General features: G+C 28.6%; 1 protein-coding gene across 3 annotated transcripts in view; it reads left to right on the forward strand.

The window, feature by feature from the left end:
* The window catches only part of LOC129981961 (LIM/homeobox protein Lhx2-like), a 161,124-nt gene that overhangs the window by 58,207 nt on the left and 75,026 nt on the right, over positions 1-27,891 (forward strand). The gene's annotated exons all lie outside the window — the stretch shown is intronic.

Below are 27,891 nucleotides of genomic sequence, written 5' to 3' on the forward strand. Positions count from 1 at the left end.
AATCATATATAATAATTGTAGATTATGAAGCAATTATTCGGTAATTTCTTTTCTTTTCGATCTAAATCATCGTCTTCTTTTCACATTTTTCTCAAAATCGTTCCTTGTGCTTCTAAAAGCGAATGCGAATTTACAGTATGATGTGTTTTTTTTTTTTTTTCATTTATGACACCCAGTTATTTTTCACGTTATATTTTTAATGTGTTTCAGAACAATCGTATGTGATCATTGCTAATTTCGTAGCAGTAATTATGAATTTCTTTTCATTTCCCTACCCCTACCTTTTCTTTTACTTTTTCTCAAAGGTCGCCATCATGTTCTTAAAGTCATGTAAGAATTTCAACATGATTTATTACTTTTTTGTTTGATGACACCGTGCAGTTTTTCACATCATACTTTTTTAATGGATTTCTGGATTTTAGTTGTTCATTTCGGTTTACAAAATAATAGTTATTTTATTTATTTTTTATCGTTGGCTTTCATATATATCTTATTATTCTACACATCTTGATAATATTTAATGATAAGCTTATCAAAATTTGCTAAATCTTTAAGTATAATATAACTTTATTAAATTATTCAATACAAAATGTATAAATAGAATGCGATTATTTTATTTTTCTTGAATTTTAAATATTCGGAAATTCATTTCAAATCTATACAAAAGCATAGTAGCCAATTTTATTTTAGGTATGATTGATGTTAGATTATAAATGACAATAACCTTATAAAGCGTTTTAAATAATTACTTTATATTAATCATTCTTAGACAATAGTTTGATCAATAGCAAATCTAGCCATTTTATAATGCTTATGAACTTTAATTAAATAACTTTTATATAAAAGCAATTTAAGGATTTTATGATTATAACGAAATGAACCAGTTTTATTTGCGCGACATCTTCAAAAAATACTCATAGTGCAAATGGGATAGAATGGAAGTTGCAGTTTTTATCTTTCTAATTCGGTAATTACGTAATAATTTCAGATTAAATGAATACCTATAAAACATTTTCGTCTGAAATTTGGATAATATTTAACGTAAAAAAACAGAAGTATTGAATAAAAATATTTTAAATTTAGAATTTAATTTTTAATTAGGTAATTATAACAACGCTGATTTTTTTATTATTATTTATTAAACTAATTTGTTAATATTTGCAATTTATAAATAAAAGCAAATTATATAAAATGAATACTGCCTGTTTGTTTTTATATAAACAAATATACGTTGTATACTTATCTTTAAAAAATGCATATAAATACAAATAATAATACAAATTAATATAATATAATAAATATAAATTAAGAATTGTTCTCTTTTTTTTCAAATTTATGTATTCATTTATTATGTAATACATACCTCATTGTTACTGATACTTTATTTTACAAGAAAAGAATATCCAAAAGTCGGGCTGCTTGAATAATAGTAAATCTGCTTAATTTTTTCAGAATATCATATTTTTTATATCCATGTCATATTTTCAGGTATTATATTTTTTACTATAATGTATTAGGTTTTCCAGGGAATTTTAAACAGAATATTTTTACGAGTGATTGTAAGCCATAAATATGAATTTCTTTCATTTTATGGTTATGAAATGATTATTTAATTCAGTCATTTGATTCAGAAAAATGAATATTGCGCTGATAGATTTCAAAAGGATGCACGCACTTTTCAAAGATTCTTGAAAAATCAACTCTTCAAAACAATAATCAAAAATCGTAACAATATTCAGAATCTGGTTCAAGCTTCAAAGTGAATCGAAATTAATCCGTAAAGAAATATGCTTTTAATATTTGGCTGTAAGACCTTGATTTTTGAAATATTTCCAAAACAAATATATTTATTATCATTTTGAAAAATCACAGAAATGAAAAAAAAATATCCGTATGCATATGATCATATAACTAAAACAATTAATGCCGAAAAAAGTAATATTTTATAAATTTCAAAAGATTGTGGTGATTATTGGAAAATGAACGTTTTTAATTTTCAGAAAGATAACTGAAATGTAAAAATGAATAAAAACTAGATGATAAATGCATAAAGAATACACATTTAACACATAAAGAATAAACATATAACACATAAAGAATAAACACATAAAATCATAAAGAATAAACACATAAAATCATAAAGAATAAACACATAAAATCATAAAGAATAAACACATAAAATCATAAAGAATAAACACATTTTTTGTTATTAAAACAATGAAAATATTAAAGACTGAAAAATAAAAATAAATTTTTCTAATCATTTAATTTCTTTAAAATGCGACAGGGTCCTGAATTCTTTCTTGTCACGAATTTACTTTATTTATTTTATAACAATTTTGTTGTAGATGATTGCTATTAAATTTCGTTTTTAGAAATTACTTGTAGTTACAGAAAGAAAAAAAAATAAATAAATAAACCAATAAAAGATTTTATCTCTGTGTGCAATGAATATAGAAAATATAGACATTTATAAATTGATTACTATTATAGAAACTAATTTTACAGTTGATCATAAGAACTAAATACTTTTCCCAAAAGTAATGCCACTACTGATTATAACATTTCCATATTTTGTAATATAAAAATATCTTTGTGTTTAGGTAATTATTGAAAAGGCTATGCTCATACTAATTTTGTAAAAAAGTGTTTTCCTAATTTTTAATCAAAAAAGAAGTTTAATAGTATAAATAAATGATAGCATGCAATTCTAAAAATGAAGGCATTTTATATAATACCACCAAAAAGATTAATGTATACATAGGAAAAAAAAATTTCTATTGCCTACAATTGAAAGAATGAACTTTTAAAATCAAAATCAATCAAAATTTTAAAATAATGTAAAAATGCTAAATTATATGCAAATTTTATAAAAATGTGTGTGATTTGTCAATTTATTTCCCAATTGTTTGAATTGGTAAGGTGTAAATTATTAATGCCGAAATTTTCTGTTGAATTTCGATAAATTTGAGTGTATGAAAAATAAATGATTTTTTACGAAATTTCTATTTTGGAAATTGAGTTATACACTTTTTAGTCAAATTATGTGTAACTGTAAGGAAATTCATATAAATTACACGGGCAAAACTATATTTATGTTTTTTAATGGAAATATTAAAATATATCAGTTCCTATTGATTATTCTAGGCACTTTTTGATAATAGATTACCAAACTTCGTTTATGAAAACTACTATTTTTCTATTATCAGAAAATTTCAAATAGTAATTATAACTAACAGATGTCTATGTATCCGAACATCTTTTAATTAATCAATTACAAAAAAAATTAATTATAATTTTGAATTAACTATATCAAGAATATAGTCAATTCTTGGTATAGTACCCCGGTTATGTGATCTCGTATGATAAACTTCTTTGAGAATTTTAAATGAACCAAAATTCTGATATTTTAAAGACTCTATATGTATTAAAAAATGAATTGTTCTTCTTTTTATGTTTTAGCATATTTTTGTTAAAAATAATCTACATAACCAACTAACTAATAACGATAAACTTCGGATTCTTACACTAGAGTCCTGTTAAAGTAAACCTTCGGTATAATGAATACTTTTCGACTATGAACATTTTTAAGAAACAGCATTATCGGAAATAATCAGAAAATTAAAAGTGTCCATATTCATAATGTGTTAAGCGCATATGGATAATTTCAGAAAACTAATTTTTATTATACATTTTCGATGAATACTTTTGGAATAAGAATTCTGATATAGAAAAAGAAATTCTCATTAATATTTATTTCACCGGCAGCTATATTCTTAAACGATTTGCATATTCTATTTATTTCAGTTTCTATATTTCCGATATTTTAGTAACTGAAGCATTTGGAAATATCAAAAGATTAACTTAGTATAAAAAGACTAATATTGGATCATATATCTTCATTTGTTAGATTTACTTTTTAAGTTATCAGTAACTGTAGCATTCGGAAATAGCAATAGATTAACTTTGCTTAATAATATATATCTTATTAAGCAAATTGCTTATTGATAATATATATCTTCATTCTTTAGATTTACTTTTTAAATTATCACTACACTACAGCATTCGGAAATATCAATGGACTAACTTTGTTTAATATGTATATTGATAATATATATCTTCATTCTTCGGATTTACTTTTTAAAGCTATTAGTAACTATAGCATTCGGAAATATCAATCGACTTTAATATGTATACTTATTGATAACATATGTCTTCATTCATTGGATTTACTTTATAAACTTCAAAGTAGGTAAACAGCTTCAAAACTATTGTACGTGTAATGCAATATCTTTCAAACTTTGAATTTCAACTAAAAATAGGGTTGATTAAGTTTCGAAAACTTAGAAAGAGTGTACTTCTATAAAATTATTTAATAGTTAAATGAAATGTACATAGAAAGTAAATCAGTTTGGAACGCTTTATAAAAATTTATAATTCAATAATGTTCCGATAAATTAATTTCGTTTGTAATTGATTAATTATTTGTATTTCTACTTTAATTATCTAATGCGTGTGTATATTTGAGTGTGAAAATGGGATTTTCAATAAATTTTTATTCAATCAAAATGGTACAGAATTGATAGAAGTTCTAAAAGCCGTCATATGATTCAGTATATTTTAGACGAGTGTTTGCCTGTTAATAACATATAAATGAAAACTTAAAGGCACCTTCTATTTTTTTTAAAAAAATTGAATAGTTTAAAAAAAAATAAAACAAGAAAAAAATTATGGCAGAGTTAAATGTAGTAGGCTCAAATTATTTTTGATAGATTGTTTTTTTTAATTAAAAAAAAGTGACAATTTGTATTTCAAACTTTTGAAAATAAATATCTTTTCTATATAGGAAATCAAATAAATATATATTATCTTTTCACTATTAGTTTTAATTACAGTTTTTATTGTGATTTTCTTTTAATAATTATCTCATCGAAATTTTAAAACTAGTTTAAAATTTAATTGAAACAAAACTATTTTTGGCACACGCGCTTTGTTAAACATAGAGATACTAGTAAGTATTCGGCATGCAAGACGCAGCTCATAAAATTTTTGTACCTTTTTCTTGTCACGCCTTTGCTATATTTATGTATTAGTTAAACGCGCGTGTGTGTCCTTGAATTTTAAGATACAGTGTTGGAATAAGTTGAATTTGAGTTGCTTTACAGTATAATATATTTTTAAAGTTTAAAATCAGTTCGTGGTTGTTTGGATTGTAAATTTTTTAGAGTAGTGTTAGTATGAAGGAAAATTTAGTGAAAGTGATTTTGTAGAATGTTTGAAATGTGTAGCATTATAATAATTTAAAAAGTAAAAAGCTACACTTTGTTTCGTGAACATAATTTCTGATTCGTGATTTCGATACTTTTCTTGCTGTGATTTACTGATAATTACTTCTTTTTTGAAAAGAACGTAATGTAAATTTGTTATTTTTCTGTTGGTTTAGTTTAAATTTAAGGACTCGCTGTTAAATGAGTTATTGGTTTAATGAAATATAGAAATTTGATCTCAAAATAAGGATTCTAGTTCCATTAATTATGTGCATATGAAATAAATCACATGTAATAGTAAGTAAAATATTAAAACATCTCTTATAAATAGTAAAAAATTAAAAAAGTGATCGCTGTTTTAATATTGTTTATCATTTAGTGTAATTTAATCCATTATTTTATATTATTAATATAAAATAATGGATTTTTGTTTAATATTTTACTAGGCTATTTATTAATGTATACCAAGATTTAATTTTCAATGCTAAAGACGTTACATATATTTTCATCTACACCTTCTCTGCATTGTCGTGTCAATTCTTTAAATGAATTACAATCTTTCAGGCAAAAAAACTGAATTTATAAAATTTCCGCAAGAATGTAAAATAACCTACAGTGCCTGATTTGTAAATTGTTAAGATCAGTAATAGAAAAAATTGTATGATGAATTTTCAATAATTCTTGCCATTCCAAAAATATATTAATTTATTTTAAAAGATATTTAAAAAGCTGAGTATACTATAATTTTTCTTTTTTTCATGCCTATTTTTTCAAAAAAATTATAGAATGTTTTCGTCAATTAATAAAACATCATAACTTACTTTTTGATTTGAAGACACTTTGTATTTTCCACTTTTATTATTTTCTTTAGGAAATTGATAATGGTGTTAAAAAATTTTCCAAATATGCATCATCATGGTTTTTCATTCTCTAATTATTTGTCTATTATTAATAAAAAATTAAACTAAAATTTCGTATTTTAAAAATTCCTAATATTTTGCATCCACTTTAAATAGTTAGTTACGTTTAGGAAGCTTATATCTATTCAAATAATCAATCATAAAATATTTATTGGACTGAGAAAGAACTTACAGATAATGCGCAAAAAGGTGCCAATAAGTTGTTGTTAAGTTCAAAATCAGGATCTAATCCATTCCTGATACATTTCAAATACTTGATACGGAGTGACGTTGCAATTTTACAAGAAAGCATTGGACATTTCTCAGTTCATGACCTAAAAGAAAATTGAAGAAAATTGTTGACGATTTTTCTAGTAAATTTGAAATTTAATTGGCTAGTTTCGATTTTCTTTAATTTCTTAAAGTGAACTTATGAGGAACAATTAATTTTTTTGAAATATAATGTTGTAAAGTTTAAATGCCTCGCCACTGTTTCTACTTCTTTGATCGTTCTTGAATTTTTGAGAAGCTTTTGCAAATTAAATACATATTAGCACATTTTGTGAATTAATTATAGCCTTCATTTAAATAATTTCTTGTATCCTGCTTGAATTTTTGACAAGCTTTATATTAAATTATTTTACTAGAATATTTTGTGGATCGATTTATATGATCTTATATTTTTCACCTTTTTATGTTCTAGCCAATTAAAGATAAATCACAATATACAAAAATTCTTTTTGATGGGATGCAAATTTGTGTAGATTTTCTTATTTGATTGCTTTCTCATTATTTAAAATTTTTTAGAAGTATAATAAATCAGTTTTAATTTGCTTGCCATGTTTCGAGGAAAAAAAAGGCATTTTTATGTTTTTGAATTCGGAATCAAATATCTATTTTAAAGACAAGAAAGACAGCTATTTTTAGTTCCTATTAGTTTAGTTAACTTCACGTTAATTACTTCACAATTCTTTTTCTATTGAATTACATTTTCCCACGTATCACACATTCTACAAATGCATTTTATTTCTAGTGAAAAGTTTATGTATCAAATTTCTTTATTAGTACATTACGACTTGAAATGGAAAATATTTAGAGCCATAAATAAATAATAATTCTTTCGAATTTCATTCAATCATTGTTTTGTTTTATTTTTCGATATTAAAATAGGAAACTTAATTATATGCACCAAACGATTTCGGAAAAATTATTTCATTGGGGAATAATTTAAAAACTAATTTCAGATCAATAAGTACAAAAAAGTGTATTTATATAATTATAACTGGAATTTTGTCGAATGGTTCTTAAAAATTATAAATATTAATTCTAAAAAATACGAAAAGAATTTTACGGTGTGAAACATCAAATTTAAAATCAAACTACTTCCGATACTGAACTATTTCATTTATTCTCCTTTAAATGATCAAATATATTTGAAATCTGAATTTATTTCCGAAAGGGATTTATTTATTTATTTTATTATTGTGAAACTTTTCTAATTCGAAAACTTTAGATTTATGTTTAATGGAAATTCGAATTTTTTCTTGGCCCTTGAATTTGTTAAGAACGCATTAAAATATCGTCTGTAGTTTGAATTTTGATTTTTTATAGCTTACGCGAACTCAAAACCAAAAATTGTGAAAAATATTTCTTATTCTGAATTATTTTCTTTTCTTCAGCTCATTTATTTGTCCTGAATGATCGTAGGAGATTAAGTTATTTAAGTTTCAAAAAGTTTTTTTCATGATATGATCTTATTTAGTATATAGTAATTGTTTCTTTTTATTAGATTGAAATAATAATAATAAAAAAAAAATTCAAAAATAGATTTCCGGGTTGCTGTTTGCTGTTTAAATTCAAATAAATCTTGATCCATAAGAAAATAATGGTTCTAATTTTAGAATTGAACATTTTTTTAGCTAATTTATAAATTTGTGTGAAATTTCATAAATTTTTCCGCTTTTCAAACATTTTTTAATTCTCTTTCAATGCTATGTTTATTTAGTGTAAGAAATTTTTATAAAAGTATATAAACAATTCTTAGGTGTAGAGAAAAAAGTTTTGAGATTACTTTTGAACTTTAAAAAAAATGAAGGGTTAACCAAATGATTTAAATATTTTCTTGATATTTTCTCAAATGAGATTTAAACTTTATGGAAATTTGAGAATTGATATATCTCGCTCGATTTCGTTCTTTAAAAAACATTCTTTTTACGATTTACTTGGTTACAAACTATTTCAAATGCTTAAAAAACACATTAAATTTTTAAAAAGTTTTAATATAAAATTCATAAATCAAAATTCGTGTTACTAAGAGTTAAACGTTGCTATAAAATCTTTTCATTTTAATTATATGAGCACAATTATGTCGGAAAATGAATTAATATGCATTTATTTAAATTAACACAATCGTGGTAGTGTTAATTTAAATAAATGCTTAGCAGGAAAGTGAATATTTTGATGCGATGCAAAAATATTTATGTATTTTTTATCATGAAGTGAATGCAAAATTAAATGCTATTGTATCCATGCCATTTTGTATCACAAGGAAAATAAGTACTATGTCTTTCATGTCTTATTAAGATCGATCTCCGTAAATATTGTCTCAAAAACACTGGATAGATTTTAAACTCTTTATTGCCCGCGATTTAGACATATATTCAATGAAATGTGATTTAATTCAACATTGAATTGAATGAAAAATCGAATGAAATAGCATATCATTTTCAATCACAATAAAATATGAGTGTTATAGCATTCACGACCAGAAGGATGGATCTTCCTAAAGTCTTAACCAGCGGGGGTGGTCTCCCTAAAACTTTCTCGTATACTCTCTAATAAACTTGTCATGCCAGAGAACGCCTTGCATAGCATTGGCGTACAATAGTTATGAAATCTTAATCTTTGGTGTGAATTTTTGCTGGATTTATGTTGTCATCCTTGGCGAATTATTTGGCGATTAATCCTTGGCATGCAGTTAATAGCATCCGAAATTTGAATTTCGGTTTTAGACATGTTTTTCTCAACCGATTGATACAAAACTGCACTTGTAGTCACAAAATCCAAAAACAAACTTGATATATTTAAGTCATTGCGTTTTTTAAATTATCGGATTTACTTATTTCTGAAAGTACAGACCGCAGACAGTCAACCCTATTTGGATTTGGCTCAAACTTTGACAGGTATCTTCTCTACAGATGTTAAATTTGTGTGTTGAATTTCCTTTATCTGACTCTCTTTGTTTTGTAGTTATCGCGTTAAATTATATTCGAACAGCTGGACAGATGGATTTCCTCTGAACAGATTTTACTCAAGATGTGACAGAAATCTGCAAATTTGGTGTAAAGACCGTATATCAAATTTCATCCGTCGAGCTCAAAGCATTTCTAAATTATCTTTGTCAGACAGACAGACGAACATTTTCCAAAAATGCGTTTATCGAACTCCAGGAGGCTAAAAACATGGAGATTCGTCAAAAGTTCGAATTTTTCGACGATTACTATATTTTCTCTACACTACATATACAAAAAAATTAAAAATCTCATGAAGTTTTCGTTGATTCCGTTATATCACGTTAACATTGAGTCTATAGGAACCAAAATGATTCAGGTCACTAAATTATACTTCCATATGACAAAAACCTTTCATGTTATCAAGCCCAATGGTTTGAAATTATCGACATATGACGAAATTATTGTTGAAAGAAAAAAAAGTATCTGGTTTGAATCATGAATACTATGAAGATTATTCATGAAAGGACTGATAATATCACTATTCATCGATTAAAGAAGGCTTTAATCGCGATCAAAAGCCAGTAAGTGACCTCTTTTACATCAGTGTTTCTCCATCTGTGATTCTTATTATTGGATGATAACTGTATCAACTTGATAATTTGTGTCAGGTGAATAAAAGTATCCGATATTTGGTATATCAGTTTTTGGATTAAATATCAGATATTTGTATCAACTTGATACTTTGTATTTGGTGAATAAAAGTATCAGATATTTGTATCAACTTGATACTTTGTATTTGGTGAATAAAAGTATCAGATATTTGGTATCAGTTTTTGGATTAAGTATCAGGTATTTGTATCAATCTGATATTTTGTGTCAGGTGAATAGTAGTATCGGATATTTGGTATCAGTATTTGGATTAAGTATCACGTATTTGTATCAACCTGATACTTTGTGTCGGGTGAAAAGTAGTATCAGATATTTGGTATCAGTTTTTGGATTAAGTATCAGGTATTTGTATCAACCTGATATTTTGTGTCAGGTGAATAGTAGTATTTTATATTTGGTATCAGTTTTTGGATTAAGTATCAGGTATCTATACCAGCCTGATGCTTTGTGTTAGGCAAATAAAAATATCAGGTATTTGGTATCAGTTTTGGGATTTTAATGATTATCTCCTCAAACTCATTCCTTTTCGACAGGGTGATACTGTATCAGTATGTCATAAAATATTAGGTCGATATAACCTAGATGGCGTTTTGTCTCAACAATGCTATTAGCATGTGTGCTGTTTTTAACTATACATATATTTCATCCCATTCCCATATAACGGCGCATGCAGCACTGAAGAATTCCCGTCTTCTCCTATTCTAACAATACGAGCAAAGCCCTTCCTTTTCGCTTCTTACCTACCCGACAATTACTGTCAAAAACAAAACCACCGGTACATCACAAGTGCGAGAATCGATACCTATCGAGCACCCAATTTAATTGCGAAGGGGAAAAAATTCACTTACCGGTTGTATCAAGTACAAAAGTATCAGATTAAAAGTATCAAGACAAAAGTATGAGGTACAAGCGAATATAAATATCGCTTATACTTGATCCTACTTACTCACTTTTAGGTCGAGAGGATATTGTATAATCATATATCTTATCAGTACATACTATCTTTCCTTACCGGTGAATTAATAATTATAATTAATGTTTATAATAAAATTCACGTCCTCGGACGTGTTAATATTTCTCAAATATTTTTTCCGCCGTTTTTACATTCAGTAAGAGTTTGTAACGGAGCTCCGTAAATACATTTCTGCGCAGAAAAGAATGGAAATTTATGGAAATATTTGAAATATGAGAGGCAAAGCTTACTTTCTCAATATTACGCAGCGAATATTTTGAGCTCGTCCTTAAGATTTGTTTCTATGACGAATATTTAAGATGCTGGCAGCATTTCATTAAGAAAATATTAAGTTCAAATTTGAATAAAAATGTTTTTAAATATTTGATAACAAATATTCTCGGGTGAAAGATGTCATCGTAAAGATGTCAGTCACAAAAAAGACGCATGTGAGGTAAATTTTAGAACAGGAAATTGGACGTTTTGTAGAAAAACACAATAAAATAAAAATAAAAATTCTATTTAAACGAAATGATAAATGCTTATGTTTATAAAATAAATTTTCAAATGTTTAAAACACGATTCTAATATTTGTTATAGTAACTGTTTAAATCAAAATTAAAAATTAAAATAACAGAAAATATATAGAATCTACTAAATTTTTTCCGACGCATATTAATGTGCTCCCATTAATTCCACATAGCGGAATTTTTATTTTAAAGCCTAAATATTTTAAGAAAAATATTGTTGTAAAACTATTATAATGTCTGTTTATATTGTATATAATATAAATATTATCTGTATCTCTTATAATAATAAAGCTGAAAGCGTGTGTTAGAGTTCTACAAGCAGATCGTTTGACGTCGAAGTACCAAACTTGGCACATTTAAAATTTGGAAAATGGGAATGTGCATTCTGAAGCTATTTATTGAAAGTTCTAATTAACTAAAAGTAATCTGTAATTTCCACATTTTCCCTCCATAATTTCAAAAAAATATTATTGCACAAAAGTGATGTTTGGCTTATCATAAAATTCAAAACGTCGTCATTTCAATTTTATTAAATGATATTTTTTTTTTTACTTTTTTAATCAATTATTAAAATATTTTTAAAGGAGTTTACAACAATATATTTATTTCATTGTTGAAGTGGAGCTCAAATAATTTTCATTGTCGCTACTAATTAATCCTAGATTTTTTTCCAATATTAATAATCAGGGTATTAAGATTCGGCTTATTTTTTTTTATTATGTTGAGTAGGTTTCATTTTAAGGTAAGTTTTTAATAAAATTTTTGAAATTTTCGTATATCTGCAATTAAAGGTTTTAGAAATAAGCAACGGTGAAATTTTTTTTAATGCATCCGATTTCATATATTGTTGTTCTTTCTTGTGATATGATTTGATGCATAAAAATATAGACAAAAAAATTAGGGAAATGTATAACTTCAACGAATAGAATGGCGTAAAAGTTTCTAAAATAGTATGAGTTATACTTATCAAAATTTGTTCAAAAATATTCTGATAGAAAGATAGTGAGATAAAGTTGCAAAAAATATCGAAATGAAATTTTTAGCAATAATTAATTACGGCGAACCATTAGTTCGCCAAAAGCGCCAAACTGAAATAAAAGTGTGCATAATTTTATATATAAAGAACTCATGGCGAATTCATATCAGGTCACAATGGTACCATGTTGGACTATTATATACCAGCAGACCTAGAAACATTAAGTGGTCCATATTTCTATATTAGATATACCATCTGCCCTTATACGTTTTGATATGGGTTTTGTGAATAAATAAATATATCAGCGAGGTTGGTCTTCCTAAAACTTTCTCGCACTCCTAAAATACTTGTCATATCAGAGAAGGCCATACATGGCACTGGTGTATATGTCTGTAAATGTTAACTAGTGGCATGAATTTATCATTTTCACTGAAATTATGTCATACTTGGCGATTCATCTCTGCCATGTGTTAATAGTATGCAAAAATCAAATTTTTGTTTTAGACACGTTTTTTCTCAACCGACTGAAACAAAGATTTGACACAAAACTTTACTTCTAGTCACAAAATTCGACATCAAATCTGATACACTTAAGTCACTGTATTTTTGAATGATCGTGTTTACATGTTTCTGAAAGTACAGACTGACATACAATCAACCCATTGTTGGATTTAGCTCAAAATTTGACAAGTGTGTACTCTATAAATGTTAAATCTGTTTACCAAATCTTATCTCCCTAGCTCTTTATAGCCGGACAGACGGATCAAAATTTGATAGAAATCTGCAAATTTGGTGCAAAGACTGTATACTGAATTTCAAAGCGTTTTTGAATTATTTTTGTCACAGACAGACAGACGAACATTTTTTTTAAAAAAAGTTTTTTTCGAACTCAGGGTGGTCTGAAACGTGAAGATGCGTCAAAATTTCGAGCTCGGATTTTTTGACGACTCTATACTCTAAAGTAAAAATGTTAGCAAACAATAAATAGTTATTAATAATAATAAATAATCTGATTTTCTATAGTTTAATTGTCTCATGCTTGTGTTTTATATATATATATATATATATATATATATATATATTCCAAACGGAAAAAAAAACAAAAAACATAAAGAACATGTCTTTTCTCAAATTGCGTTCTTCACAAGTAATAGTACTTTGTAAAAATATTTCTAAAGAATGAAATTTGATTTAATGCATGAAACTAGTAATTAAATAACATGAAATAATGTAAAATATTATTTTACAAAAAATAAAAACAAAGAGAGAAAATGAGCATTATATAGTACTGCTCCAAAAGAAAAAATGATAATCATATTAATTTTTATTTAAAAAAAAAAACAGTAAAAAGAAGAAACCGTATTACGTGTTTGCTACGAAAAATAATAAATCATTTACCTCTTCGTGTAAAATCACAGTTAAAGAAACATCGCTAAAAAGCTAAGCCTTATTTCTTTTTCTCTCATAAATAGGAAGCTTTATTTTCGCATTATAGCCCTGTTTCATTTTTACGGTCCTAACGAGGAGGATGAATGCTTGAAAAGAGGGAGTCGCCGGTTTTTTAGGAATTATCGCCAAGCGTTTATGTTTGGAGTGTACAAAAAAGGACGCATTAATTTTAATTAGGAAATTTTTTTACTTTCCTTTGTGGTAGATTAAACGAAAGTCTAACGTCGTAAGTGATAAAAGAAGATCATTATTACATTTGAAAAGTCTTTTTATCTTTGGGTTAAGGGATATCAATTAATTTAACCGCCCTCAAATGTTTCTTTTAGCAGAATGGATGCATTTTATTAAAAATATGCTCGATTTTATATTTGCTATATTTCTAAAAGACTATCCATTGAAATCTTGCATTCATTATTAAGAAAATATTTGATTTAAATCAATTCAATAAATGAAAAAATGGCTAATAAAAGGTTAATAGAACCACAATAAAAATCGCCTTATTTTAAATATCCGAATAAAAAAATCGGATTTAAAAATGAGCAGCATAATGAAAAGAAATTTTATACAAAAAGGGTAGAAGACTTATTCTAACTATTAAATCGTTAGTATGTAAGCAGTAAGTCATTTTAATGAATAGAAAGATAGCACTTATAGTATAAAAGGTTTTCCCAAAATAAAAAATTTAATAGATAAATAATTTTGTTACTTAAGTGGTAGACAGCATTCTAAATATAACTAAATACAAATAAATAGTCATCTAATTGACGCCAAGGAAAATAAAACAAATAAGGTAAGAAAATAAGGTATAAATGTATTTAACTATTAAAAAACAATCCAGAAATAAAAATGATAATTTACATTTTTAAAGTTTAAAGTTTAAACAGCCGAAATAAACTGGAATTACATAAAACATTTCAACAGGAAATTTAAGGGACGAGAGAGGTATAAACGTTTGAATTGATAAAATTGAACTGGATGTATTTTATTTTTTCTTACTTATTTGAGTGGAGTTCGGATTATTTGATAAAATTGTACGATGTTCAAATTATAATTTAGCTTTAAGTATCGTTAAACTTTACGATATTCATTATGTGACCTGATTTTTTGTTAAAAATCACATTTTGATTTTTTAAAGTTTAATAGCATGTATCGAAAAGTATAAAATCGCTTTAAAATTTCATTATTTTTATTTTTTTTTAGTTATTATTATTTTGTTATAAGCAATCGCTAACATGTTAGTTAAGATGTTGAATTAATCAGTTTCATACAGAAAAGTTACCAAAAAAAGTTTTCGTTTTTTGAGACTGCTATATTTTATGCATTTTTAGCAACTGAAGCTTCACTGAAAAGTGCTGGTATTAAAAACTGTTCAATATGATATTATTATTATTATTTTGTTGAATGCATAATTTGGTTAAATAAACGAATACAGCGTTCTAAATACGAAAATGTGAACAGAATTTTATGTCAATATTGATTGAATATTTTGTTGTGGTTGAATAGTTTATTGTTTTTCAACATCGATTTTCTTTACAGCCAGAGATAGGCATATTCTTCTAGTTGAACAAAAAGAAACTCCGCGTTTCTTCGATTTAAACCTGACACATTTATGAAATTTTAAATTTTATTATTTTAAGATATTCAACGGTCACCTCCAGGATGCGCTGTATGCTATACTGTTTCAGTCAATAAATGTACTGCTGAAAAAAATTACAATTTCTCAGTTTTTCTACTCTCTGTCGTCCTTTCAGACATATTTAATAAAATTCTCGAAATGTTAATATTATACAAGGAAAAAGTTGTACTCTTTTTCTTCTGAAACTATGTTATGAAACTCTGAATTTCACTATTTTAAACCAATTAACTTTCACCTTGGAAGATGCGCCTTGAATTGATTGGCGGAAATTCCTTACATCAGATCTGAAATCGTCTAAAACAGTATTGTTCAAAACTTCATATCTCACTCAGTTTTTTTTTTTTTTTTGAAAGAGAATAGGATTTATTTTCCTGAAAATGTTAGTACGTAAGAAGATGAAATTTCATAAATAATTACAATTCGGAACTTTTTCAGTTGTTGTTTCTGATGGCACTTGCCATGGACAAGCCCGCTGATTTCGAAGTCAGCGATTTTAAGCCGTGAGGAAGCGTCTCTTATTTTAGTAGCGCTAACTAGGGCCAAGAGCACGATTTTGCTACTCACGCATCACATTCGCTTGCACAGCCACTTTTTACAAGGGGGGGGGGCACATTCACACATCTCACAGATAGAACAGATGAAGAACAACCATGCCCGAACCCAGACTCGAACCCAGGACGCCCAGATCACGGGGGGAAGATGCGCTACCCTTATGCCAGGACGCCGGCACTCTTTCAGTTTTCAGTTTATTGACTGAAACAACATGGATTATAAGTATTTACATTATTTAGAGTCTGTTTCTGATTAATAAATAACATTAATAATAACAATAATGAAGAATTTTCGTCAGTAAGTCTATTATTGATGTTCTACAGGTTAGAGTGTTTTTTTTTTTTTTTGACATAGAACTACCAAGTTTGGGGGAAATATATTTAGAAGGAGGAAAGTATGAACTTTTGTGTGATTTTTTAAAAATGTTAATAAAATTGGAATTTTTGCTTTATAACGACCAAAACGATTATTGCTCTAAAATATTTTTTAAATGATATATAAAAATCATTTAATTAAAGCATTAAGATTTAAAAATGATCTTTTTATGATATCTTATTTTTTTTAATGATGCTAATTTAGTTTTCGTGTAATTTCTTTCTGAATTTTGGCAATATCTTAAACTTGTTTTTTTTTCTACAATTTTCAACAATGCGTTTGATTGTTGCAATGAATTTTTTTAAACTTTTTAGTTAAACGTTTAATTATATGGTTTTCTTCCATCATTGATTGCTAACGAAAGAAAATTTTGTATATTATTTGTGTAGTTTGGCTATGGAACAAGATGGTTAATTTACCAAAACTCAAAAGTCACTGTCTCATTAGACGAAAGATTACTCAAAAAGTTAATATTTTTTAATTGAACTATGACGTCATAGAACTCGATAATCAGTAGGAAAATTCATTTGTACAATAAACAGAAAAGGTATAAATTTATTTAAATAACACAGCTTTAATAGCTATTACAATTTGATGTTTAAAAGTTTTTTTGTTGAGGATATTATGGATATCACGTTAAGTACAGTGTTTAAGTGATAAAACAATCAATATATTCAGGGGAATCATAAGTTGGCTACCAATATGACTAATTGGAATTATATTTCACTCTAATATTATAGAAATTATCTGCTGGCCCACAATTAAACTGGTCAACCCTTTATTATGTAAGCAATATTAGTTTGTTTTTCCATCATTTGCCTTATTATGATTGAAAAATCGATCCCATGATTCTGAGTAGAATCAAATTGCTCTCGTCAATTTGCCTGACTGTAATACTCGCGATGAATGCTGTTCTGTATTATTTCTGTATTATAGATGGGGCAGGACTGTAACATTATGCTTTTGCAAATATATATTTCATGAATTTGAACACGAATTTCATATTAGCGTGATGATGTTTAGGATGCCAAACTATCTGTAAATTAAATCATGCATAATGCAAACATCCTACAAAGCGCTCTGGAAAGCAGATCATCGGACCAGATCCACAAATTCGACTCACAGTCACTTTTTGTATTGTAAGTAGTCACTAAGACTGGATTCATTAAGTCATGCATAATGCGAAAATTGTTCAAAATGTTCTAGAAAGCATTCTGCTCAACCAGATCTATAAACTCGGCACACAGTCACTTTTTGTATTGTAAGTAGTCACTAAGAATGTATTAATAAGTCATGCATAATGCAAAAAACTTTAAAAATGTTCTGAAAAGCAGACCGTTGGACCAGATCCACAAATTCGACTCACAGTCACTTTTTGTATTGTAAGTAGTCACTAAGAATGTATTAATAAGTCATGCATAATGCAAAAATCCTTCCTAATGTTCTAGAAAGAATTTCGTTATTCCAGTTTCGTTCGGCATTTCGTTGTCCCAGTCTCTACAAATTCGATTCACAAGCATTTTTTGTATTGTAAGTAGTCTCCAAAGATGGATTAATTAAGGCTTGCATGTTGAATAAATCCTTTAAACTATACTGGAAAGCATACCGTTGGAGCAGATCTACAAATTCGTCACACATTCACTTTTTGTATTGTCACTAAGAATGGATTAATTAAGTCATGCGAAATACAGAAATCCTTAAAAATATTCTGAAAATCAGATCATTGGACCAGATCAAGAAATTCCACACACAGTCACTTTTTGTATTGTAAGTAGTCTTTAAGAATGATTTTTCAAACTTTCAATGAGATCATAAATTAAAATTTTAAAGATTTTTCTCATTGAACAAAACATTTCGTAAGTCACTTTAAAATTTTAGAGATTAACTTTTAAATGATATCGACTTTATTTGTATAGATTCTTCCTCTTCAGTTTTAATGCATTTTTAAAAACATATTCAATTATATTTTATAACCGTACTTTTTATTGTTTTATTTAACATTTTCATAACCATGTGCTTTGCTATAATACTAAATACCTTTTTTTTTCTGTGCATATTATTTATATGAAGGACGAAAAGATCTGATATGTCGATATTCATCTTGATTATTATAAGCTAATCTTTCTCGAAGCACATTTTCTATGCAGAAAAATACAAAATGCTAATTTTGAAAGGAAAAAAAAAAAAATTATTAGTTTTTACATCCGGAACCTATGTACGTGGAGCTAACATTTCGTTCGCCTTTTGTTTTTTATCATTTTTTCTCAATCCAGTGTTGGAAAAACCGATCATCATAGATTTTGAACACTGCAAATCAGTTTGACGAAATCATTGAGACGGGTAGACGAAAGTGGACGAGCAGCTGAAAAAAGAAGCAACGAGTTTGGAACCAACTCGATGCATTTATGACGAAGCCGATATCCTGATAGGCCATCAAACATCCAAGTCTTATCTGATGATAAGTCGCCCAAGGACCCAATCAAAAGCTTATCGCGGCGAATCTAATTTACGAGATTTTCTGTTTACACTCTTTTAAGTATGATAATGTTGTCAAGTTAGGTAGAATATTTATAAATATATCATATTTTAGAGTTCGTTGAATGATAGATCAGCATTAGATTTTTACTCCGCAATCTTTTCCGAACGAAAAGAAAAAAAAATTGCCCGCCATCTTATCAGATGCGTCTTAAATTTTAATCGCCTGAATCAACTCACATGATAAGGTACTGACAGGTGTTAAGAAAATGTTATAAAGTATCATATTACTTACAAAAAGTGTTGTAAAAATAGTAATGCTGTTTCTCTAACTAAGGGAGTGTTTTTAAATCACCCAAGTTTTATTATCTTTGTAAAAATTCATGCGCATTTTTAGTGTTTTAATTATTTTTTATTTGTTTTATATGTATATGTGTGTGTGTGTGAGAGAGAGAGGATATCTCTTAATCTAATTTAAATCTTAATTAATTCCTAATTTTTATCTTAATTTAATCCGCATTAACTTCATTCCAAAATGTTCTCTTATTTCCTAATCCAATTCCCACTTTTTTTTGTTTAATTAATTCAACACGCGCTCTGTAAAACTGCTGAATTTAGCAGGTTCTCACACTCCGAGTTTGTAGTTAAAAATCCTTAATTTGTACAACATTCTTTTAAAGATATCTACATTTCCCTTTCATAAGTCTACATGTGCCAAAGAAATCCTAATCAAAATCTCTTTGTAAAATAACCGAAGGGGAAATTTTGGTCTCTTCTGCTGTTGTGTCGCAATGTAAACGGACTTCAGTTTCATCATCGCTTCACCAATGATTATTCGTAATCACCGCTAAAATTATTCGTGATTATTCATAATCACTGGTCATTGTACATAATCAACAGTTTTAAATACAACACAATCAACATTGTGTTGTGTGTAAAACAACAACAATGTACACAATCAACATTTGCTGTAACATTATATGATGAGTATTTAGTATTTTTTCGGGAAAAAGAAAAGCAGCCATGAATGAATATTCTTTAATGAATATTTCATTAAAGAACTATGCCATGAATTCTTTAATGAAAACTTTATTTCTTCATGATGACGACATGTAGAGCTCTGTTTGAATTATTATTTAAATATTTTTTGTTCGAATTCTGACGGGGGAATTCTGACAAGTGAAAAGGATGAGAGAAAGTAAGGAAGGTCAAAGCTTAAAAGCATTTTAAACTTAAATAAATGGTGATTATAAATGAATACCCCAATTTTGCAATGCTGTTAAAAAGAAACAAAACAAAAAACAATCTTCTTGTTCGTCGAGAATTAGAAATAACAGTTGAAAATTTAAATTAAACAAGTTTTATAAGTATCCATTGTCAGTTCCTCCAAAAATACGAACGATATTAAGGCAATTGGATAGTTTACCCCACACTTTTTCAGCATCTTTGATATGATGCTTTGAAAGCATGCAGATATGCATACCTTAAGATTACGAACGTCAGTTGGTAGCAGTGAAACAAACACCTGCTGTTTGATGTACCCCAATAATAATAATAATAATAATCAGATATTGCCATACTCGTGTACCTGTATCCTTTCAAAGCTTCTCTCCAAGCAAGCAGAAAAAATTGTGGGATGAATTAATTATAGTACCACTTCCATATCTTTCGCATTTCTGGAGGAGTTCGCTTTGAACACTTATAAATGTGTAGAATTTAAAACTTCAATCATTATTTTTGATTTCAGATGTCATTCCCCTTTCTACAAGGTTGTACTTTGCATTATTTTCTTTTAACAAACCTGCAATTTAGCTGATACAACATTTTGAATTTGGTTTTATTAAAATAGAAAATAAAAGTGAAAAAGACTAGAAGTTAAGGTCAAGCCTGATTCGTGAGTGTAGAAAATAATAATTTTTATATCAAGTCAAATTATTTCCCATATATATTTTATTTTCAAATACACGATGCATAAAACAATGAGTTTTGTAATCGTTAAAAAAATTGACAACGAGTTTTGATGAATTTTCACATTTCAGACGTCTCTGAGTTCCAAGAAAACATTTTTGGAATTATGTGTAATTATCTGTCTCCAATGAAAATGATATTCAACTATGAAAAATACGAAATGAATAATGTGAACGAAATTTGGTATGTAAACTTCTAAATTCTAGATTATCAAATTTTGGAAGAAATCTGTTTTCAAACATACAGTAAGCTAGAAACATCAATTTTAGTTCGAATATGCACATATGTGTCAAAATTCCGATCAAATGATGAAAGGGGAGTTGAAGTTCTGCCCTAAAATTTAAATTCCTTCCATCTCATTATATGACAAATCGAATCACAAAGCGCGCCGATATCGCAAGTACACGAAAAAGTCGAAGAGAAAACAATCCGCCTGCTGTTGTTGTACTTTAACCAATCAAATTTTTCCATTTTTACTTTCTCGTATACGTAGTAAAGAGAAAGTTTAGTTATAGCCAAAAAATTCGAACTTCGATTTTGACGATCTCCACGTTTTAGATTTTTCTGAGTTCGAAAAACACATTTTTAGGAAATGTTCGTCTGTTTGTCTGTGACAAAGATAACTCAAAAAACTCTTTGAACTAAACGGTTGAAATTTTGTTGTTGTTTTCTATGACACTTGTCATAGATAAGCCCGCTGACAAAGTCAACGATATTAAGCCGAGTGAGCGTCTCTTGTTTTAGTAGCGCCGTCTAGGAACAAGAGTACGTCTTAGCTACTCATGCGTCACATTCGCTTGCACAATCCCTTTTTACAGGGAGGAGGGACACATTCACACACCTCACAAATAGAACACAGAAGAAGAACAACCATGCCTGCACCAAGACTCGAATCCGGGACGCCCAGATCACGGGGAAGACGCGCTACCCCTATGCCAGCGCGACGGCTGAAATTTTGCATTTGGCATTCATACAAATTTGCAGATTTCTATCAGATTTTGAATAAAATCTATTCGGAGGAAGTCCGTCTGACCGACAGTTCGAATATAAGTTAACACGATAATTATAAAACGAAGAGAGCTATATAGATCAAATTCAGTACACAGATTTAAAATCTGTAATGTAGACACAGATCAAATTTTCATCCAAATCGAAAAACGTGTTAACCGTCTGTCGGTCTGTACTTTCAGAATCATGTAAATACAGTGACTCGTAAACGCAATGACTTAAATACATCAAATTTAGCATGTGGTTTTGTAACTACAAATTCAGTTTTGTGTCAAATGTTTGCTTCAATCGGTTGGGAAAAACATGTCTAAAACACAAATCCAATTTTCGAATAGTATTCATGCATGTCAGGGATTAATCACCAAATAACTCGCCAAGGATGACTCGATGGATTCAGTAAAAAATTCTAAATTCATGCCAAAAGTTAATATTTCGTAACTATTGAACGCCAATGCCATGTAAGGCATTTCTGACATGACAACTATTTTTTTGGCATTATTAGAGAGCACGCAAGAAAGTTTTGGGAAAATCATTCCCGCTGGTTTTAATGGTGCATGTAGATATTGAAAATGATTTTGGGGGATTTAATCGTATTTTATGACCTTATTTTTTAAGTGCAGGCAAGCAAATAAATGCGTTTTATTAAATAAATAGATTTGAAACAAAAACCATGAACATAATTTGACTTAGAGCTACTTGTGCGAGTAATGATTGGCACCAGGGCATTTCTATTTCTAACTCTACTAATAACAATAATTGTGTTGGCGTTTTATAGGCCAGACTGTTTGATTCAAAGCTACAAAACTTGGTACACATATACTTAAGGACTGGGAATGTGTACCTCGGAACAATTTTTCGAAATTTCAATTAAAATATTAATTAATTAAAAATTAAATGAAATTTTGATGGTACTTTTCCGTTAGTCGGGCGCAAATGTCGCCAATTGTGAACCAAATGCGAATCTGGTGGAGTTCTACATTATTTGGCTATTTTTCGCTTTCACCCGGCTAACGGAAAAGTACCATTTCGGCTTTTTCCAATGTTAACGTCAAATGTAGTATTGCACAAAAAATAAAATAGATTTTATATTATTTTAAAATGAAAAATAAATTGTCATTTCAATTATATCAATTTAATAAAACCGTGAAAATGTATTTTGAATTTTTACATTTAAAAAAAAAAATTCTCTTCCAAAATAGATCTTATCATGACCCTGAAATTAAAACCGTTTTCATAGTGATTTTCTTCCGTTGTTGAAAGCTAAAGAAGAAGGATTTTTTTTAAAAAATATTTGTGTAGTTTGCAAGGACAAATAGAAAAGTGTAGTTACAATATTGCAAAAATTAGATGAATTAGATATTAATTCTTTTAATAGTGCTATGATGCTATCAAATTGTTTTCATTAAACAGATTCATCTACAGAATAAATAAAACTGAAATAGGACAATTGAAATAACATGAATTTAATGTCAAACATTTCAGCGTAATCATGGGCATGAAATTATATCTAAACGATTTATCTAAAAACAAACCGAACGATCTAGCCAATCGCTTAAGTATTGGAAGCAGCTGATCCAAATGTAACCAAAACGATTAAATATTTGTTCCCCATAGAAATCTAAATGTCTGAATATTTTTGTTCAAATTTTGTTCCCAGTATTTTAAATCACAAATTAGTACAAATTTTCATTAGTAAAAGATGTGAAAGTAATACCACTCCCAGAATATATAATTTAGTTAATAATGAAATTTTTTTTTAAACTTTATGTTAACAATTTTTTTAAACAACATTTATACATGAATCAAATTAAAATAACATAAATGAGCTACAAAGAAAAGTTAAATTTTGAGTAACTGAGACGAGTTAATTAAAATTAAGAAATAACAAAAATTTAAAGGTTGACAAACTTTTAATTTATAAGAATAAAGGCAGGAACGTATACGTCAAGATTCTCTTATTCCTGATAATATTTATAGTATATTATTTATGATATTTATATTTATATATTCATGAATAGATAGATAGATAATCCAAACTTTGTCGCCTTATCTTCAAACTCTGATATACGGTTACAATTTCAGTTATAACTCTATATACTGAATTCCAAACATATACCTTTTTGCGGTTTTGAATCCACGTGTACGCAGGTGAACAGATAGTCATCCTTTTAACAGGTGCCTTCGAAACTTAATAAAAGCCTATACATTTAGTGTAAAGACGTTTACTACCGAGTCTCGCTCTTTTTTACTTTCTCGTACACGGAGTATAGTAAAAGTATTTTAATTTCAAAAATTCGAAGGCAAGATTTTCACGTATCTCCGCTTTTAGATCTCCCAGTGTCCGAAAAATTGATTTTCCGAATAATGTCTGTCTATCATAAAGATAATTAAAAAAAAAAAAACGTTTTGAGCTAGATGGATGAAATTTGATATATGGTCTTTACAACAAACTTGTAGATTTGTATCAAATTTTGAGCAAAATCCATTTAGTGGAAGTCTGTCTGTCCAACTATTCGAATATAAGTTAACAAGATAACTACAAAATGAAGAGAGCTAGACGAATAAAATTTGGTTCACAGATTTAACACCCGTAGGAGTACGCGACAGTTTCAGTAAAAATGCTAAATTTACGCCACAAATTAATATTTCATAGTTATTGAACACAAGACATTCTCTTGGTTAATATGTTTATTAGGGAGTGTTAGAAAGTTTTTCGGAGACCACTCCCGTTTTTTTTTTTTTTTTTTTTTTTTTTAGTTACCGTATATTCATAGATTCGACATAGCTCCAAAAATTGCTTTTGGTATTCAGAATGATCTAAAACGAATATTCATTAAATTTTGTGGTCAAATTTTCTGACACTGCTAATATTTTCTCTTTCTTTATAGACTATCTACTTCGTACAGACTGTCAATCCCATATAGATAGCCTCTGCCATCTTCACAATGTCCGCCTTTGTACTATGCCGATAAATTATACATATAACCGAAACTTAGGATTATATCATGTCTCTTTTATATCCTGTTTCTTACCGAAAACATATACTGAGAAGATACGAATACCAGATTCGCCATCCAAAAGATACTCCTTATCTTTACGATCTCAACTTTATATTATTATTTCTCTACCCGAAATTCAGATAGAAATGGCTGTCTCCCAACCACCACGTTACGTTTCCTTTTTCCAATTTGTAGTCCCGAAAACTCTAAACAAATCAAAAGCAACTCGCTTTCAGAGAACACGTCTGCGCTGTCATCAGCTCGTCATACAGAAAGCTGTCCTCGTAAATTAGTGCCTCCCAACAAAGGAGTCCTCTCTTAGGTCCGTGCTCCCCATAAACGCCGTCGATAGGCACATGTCAGCTATTGACGCCGACTTCGAGATTTAAACAGAACCCTGCACGGAATGGCCTCTCCTTATCAGGTGATAAGTGGGTGAACGAAATAAACGATGAACGGAGAGCTTCCCAGAAAGCGGTAGGGGGAGATTAGGGCACCTTGTTGTTAACGTTTGGTGGACCCCGTATTTACTGACGTGTTGATTCCGTTACATCTTACTAAGGGAGCAGATGATTTTTTTAGTCGTTTAGGAATGATCTGCTATTTCCACAAAGAAAGCGAATATTCCTACAAGTTCCATTCTTAATGCTTCTAAACATGTCCGTGATTTATGTCCAAACGATATTGATAATTCTTTCTGTTTATTGATATATCGATTCTGTTACATCTTCTAAAATGAGCAGACGATTTTTTAGTGGTTTAGAAATAATCTACCCTTCTCTCCAGGAAGATGTATATTCTTACCAGTTATATTCTTAATACTTTGTGAATTATCAATCGTTGTATCCAAACGGTTGATAATTCATAATTGATAATTCTTTCTGTTTAATGATGTATTGATTCTGTTATATCTTCCAAAATGAGCAGACGATTTTTGAGTGGTTTAGAAATAATCTGCTCTTCTCTCCAGGAATATTCTTACAAGTTTCATTCTTAATACTTGTGATTTGTATCCAAATGATTGATAATTCATAATTGATCATTCTTTCTGATTAATGATGTATTGATTCTGTTACATCTTCCGAAGAGAGCAGACGATTTTTAGTGGTTTAGGAATAATCTGCTATTCTCTCAAGAAAGGCGAATATTCATACAAGTTTTATTCTTAATACTTGCAAATATGTCCGTGATTTTTGTCCAGACGATATTGATAATTCTTTTTGTTTATTGATGTATTGCCTCTATTACATCTTCCGAATGGAGCATGCGGCTCTTTAGTGGTATAGGAATGATCTGCTGTTCTCTCAAGGAAGGCGAATATTCTTAAAAGTTTCATTTTTTATACTTGCAAACATATCCGTGATTTGTGTCCTAACGAAATCGATAATTCTTTCTGGTGTATCGATTCTGCTATATCTTACGAAGGGAGCAGATGATTATTTAATGTTTCTTTGGTTGGTTTAAAAATGAATTGCTTTTTTATCTAAAAATAGGAATATTCTTATTAAAGTATATAAATGGCTGTGAGAAATTTTTTGATTTGTATCCAAATGATATTCATAGTTTTTATTATTACTGATGGGGGAAAAAATGCCATAGAGATCATATATTAGGTTGGAGGCGATTATTTAATTTTAGGGAAAAAATAAATCACGAGCACCAAAATAAAAATATATGTATAATTTAAAACACATAAATATTATTTTAATTAAAAAGAAAGCTAAAACAAGTGTTAATTTAAACGATTTTTGTCATTAATATTACATGAATATATGATATAAATATTCTTTAAAAAATCGGGGGATTTTTCCTTATGACAAGAACAGATGCAGCTCTTTAATAATTCAGCGAAAAGAAGCAGTTTCAGATGTCTCGTAAGGTGTACTCCGTTTTCTTCATTTGGATCGATTTCTATTGCGAAATCAGATTTATTTTTTGGCTATGTCGTAAGGTAGCTAACAGTTTTACTTTAAAATTACTCTCTGAGTCGTACCATAACATAGTTATTTTTTTAAGTCTCCGTAATATCGAACAAGAAGCCTTCCTTTGAATTGCTATTAAAGATTTTCTGTTATTTGTTAAAGAGACATGGAAAAATATTGATATATTGTTTTACGACGTTATATTGTGGCTCCATTATTTAAATGCTGTCAATAAATAATATGCTTTATGAAGTGAATCTTCCTTTCAGGCGATAGACATTTTTTAAAAACAATTCCTTTCATTTTGTTGCAATTTAAAAATGGCGCATTTCTACTTTCTCGTATATAAGACGCATAGAAAAACTAATATAATCGCAAAAAAAAAAAAAAAGATCTCGTGACTTAGACGAATTTTCATGTTTTAGACCTCTATGAGTTCGAAAAACACATTTTTGGAAAATGTTTGCGAAATCAAAGGCACTTTCAGCTTTATACGTGTGGGATGCGGCATATGGTTTTTACTTACTCCAAGTGTGTTGTTGTTTCTTATGGCACATGCCATGGACAAGCCCGCTGTGATTTTAAGCCGGTGGGGGAGCGTCTCTTGTTTTTATAATAGCGCCATCTAGGGAAAAGAGAACGACTTGGCGACACACGCATCACAACCCTTTCTGCAGGGCGGACTTCATTGACGCGTTTCATTCATTTATCCACAGATCGTAATTTATACCTAAATCAGGAAACGATCACCCCTGATCCAGTACCCCCAGTGGTATTACTCTCGACATAGAGGGCTTTGGGACCACGACAGATTTATGCTCGCGGGCGTCAGCCACCAAGCACGCGGGGTATTTTCGGCCGGCGGGGTTCGAGCTCGTAACCTAAGGAACGCGAATCCAACGCTCTACCAACCAGGCTCTCCCGCCCCTCCAAACGTGTAGATTTCTATCAAGTTTTGAGCAAAATCCATTCAGAGGATGT

Source organism: Argiope bruennichi, chromosome 8 (genome assembly GCF_947563725.1).
Source record: "Argiope bruennichi chromosome 8, qqArgBrue1.1, whole genome shotgun sequence".
Lineage (NCBI taxonomy): Eukaryota > Metazoa > Arthropoda > Arachnida > Araneae > Araneidae > Argiope > Argiope bruennichi.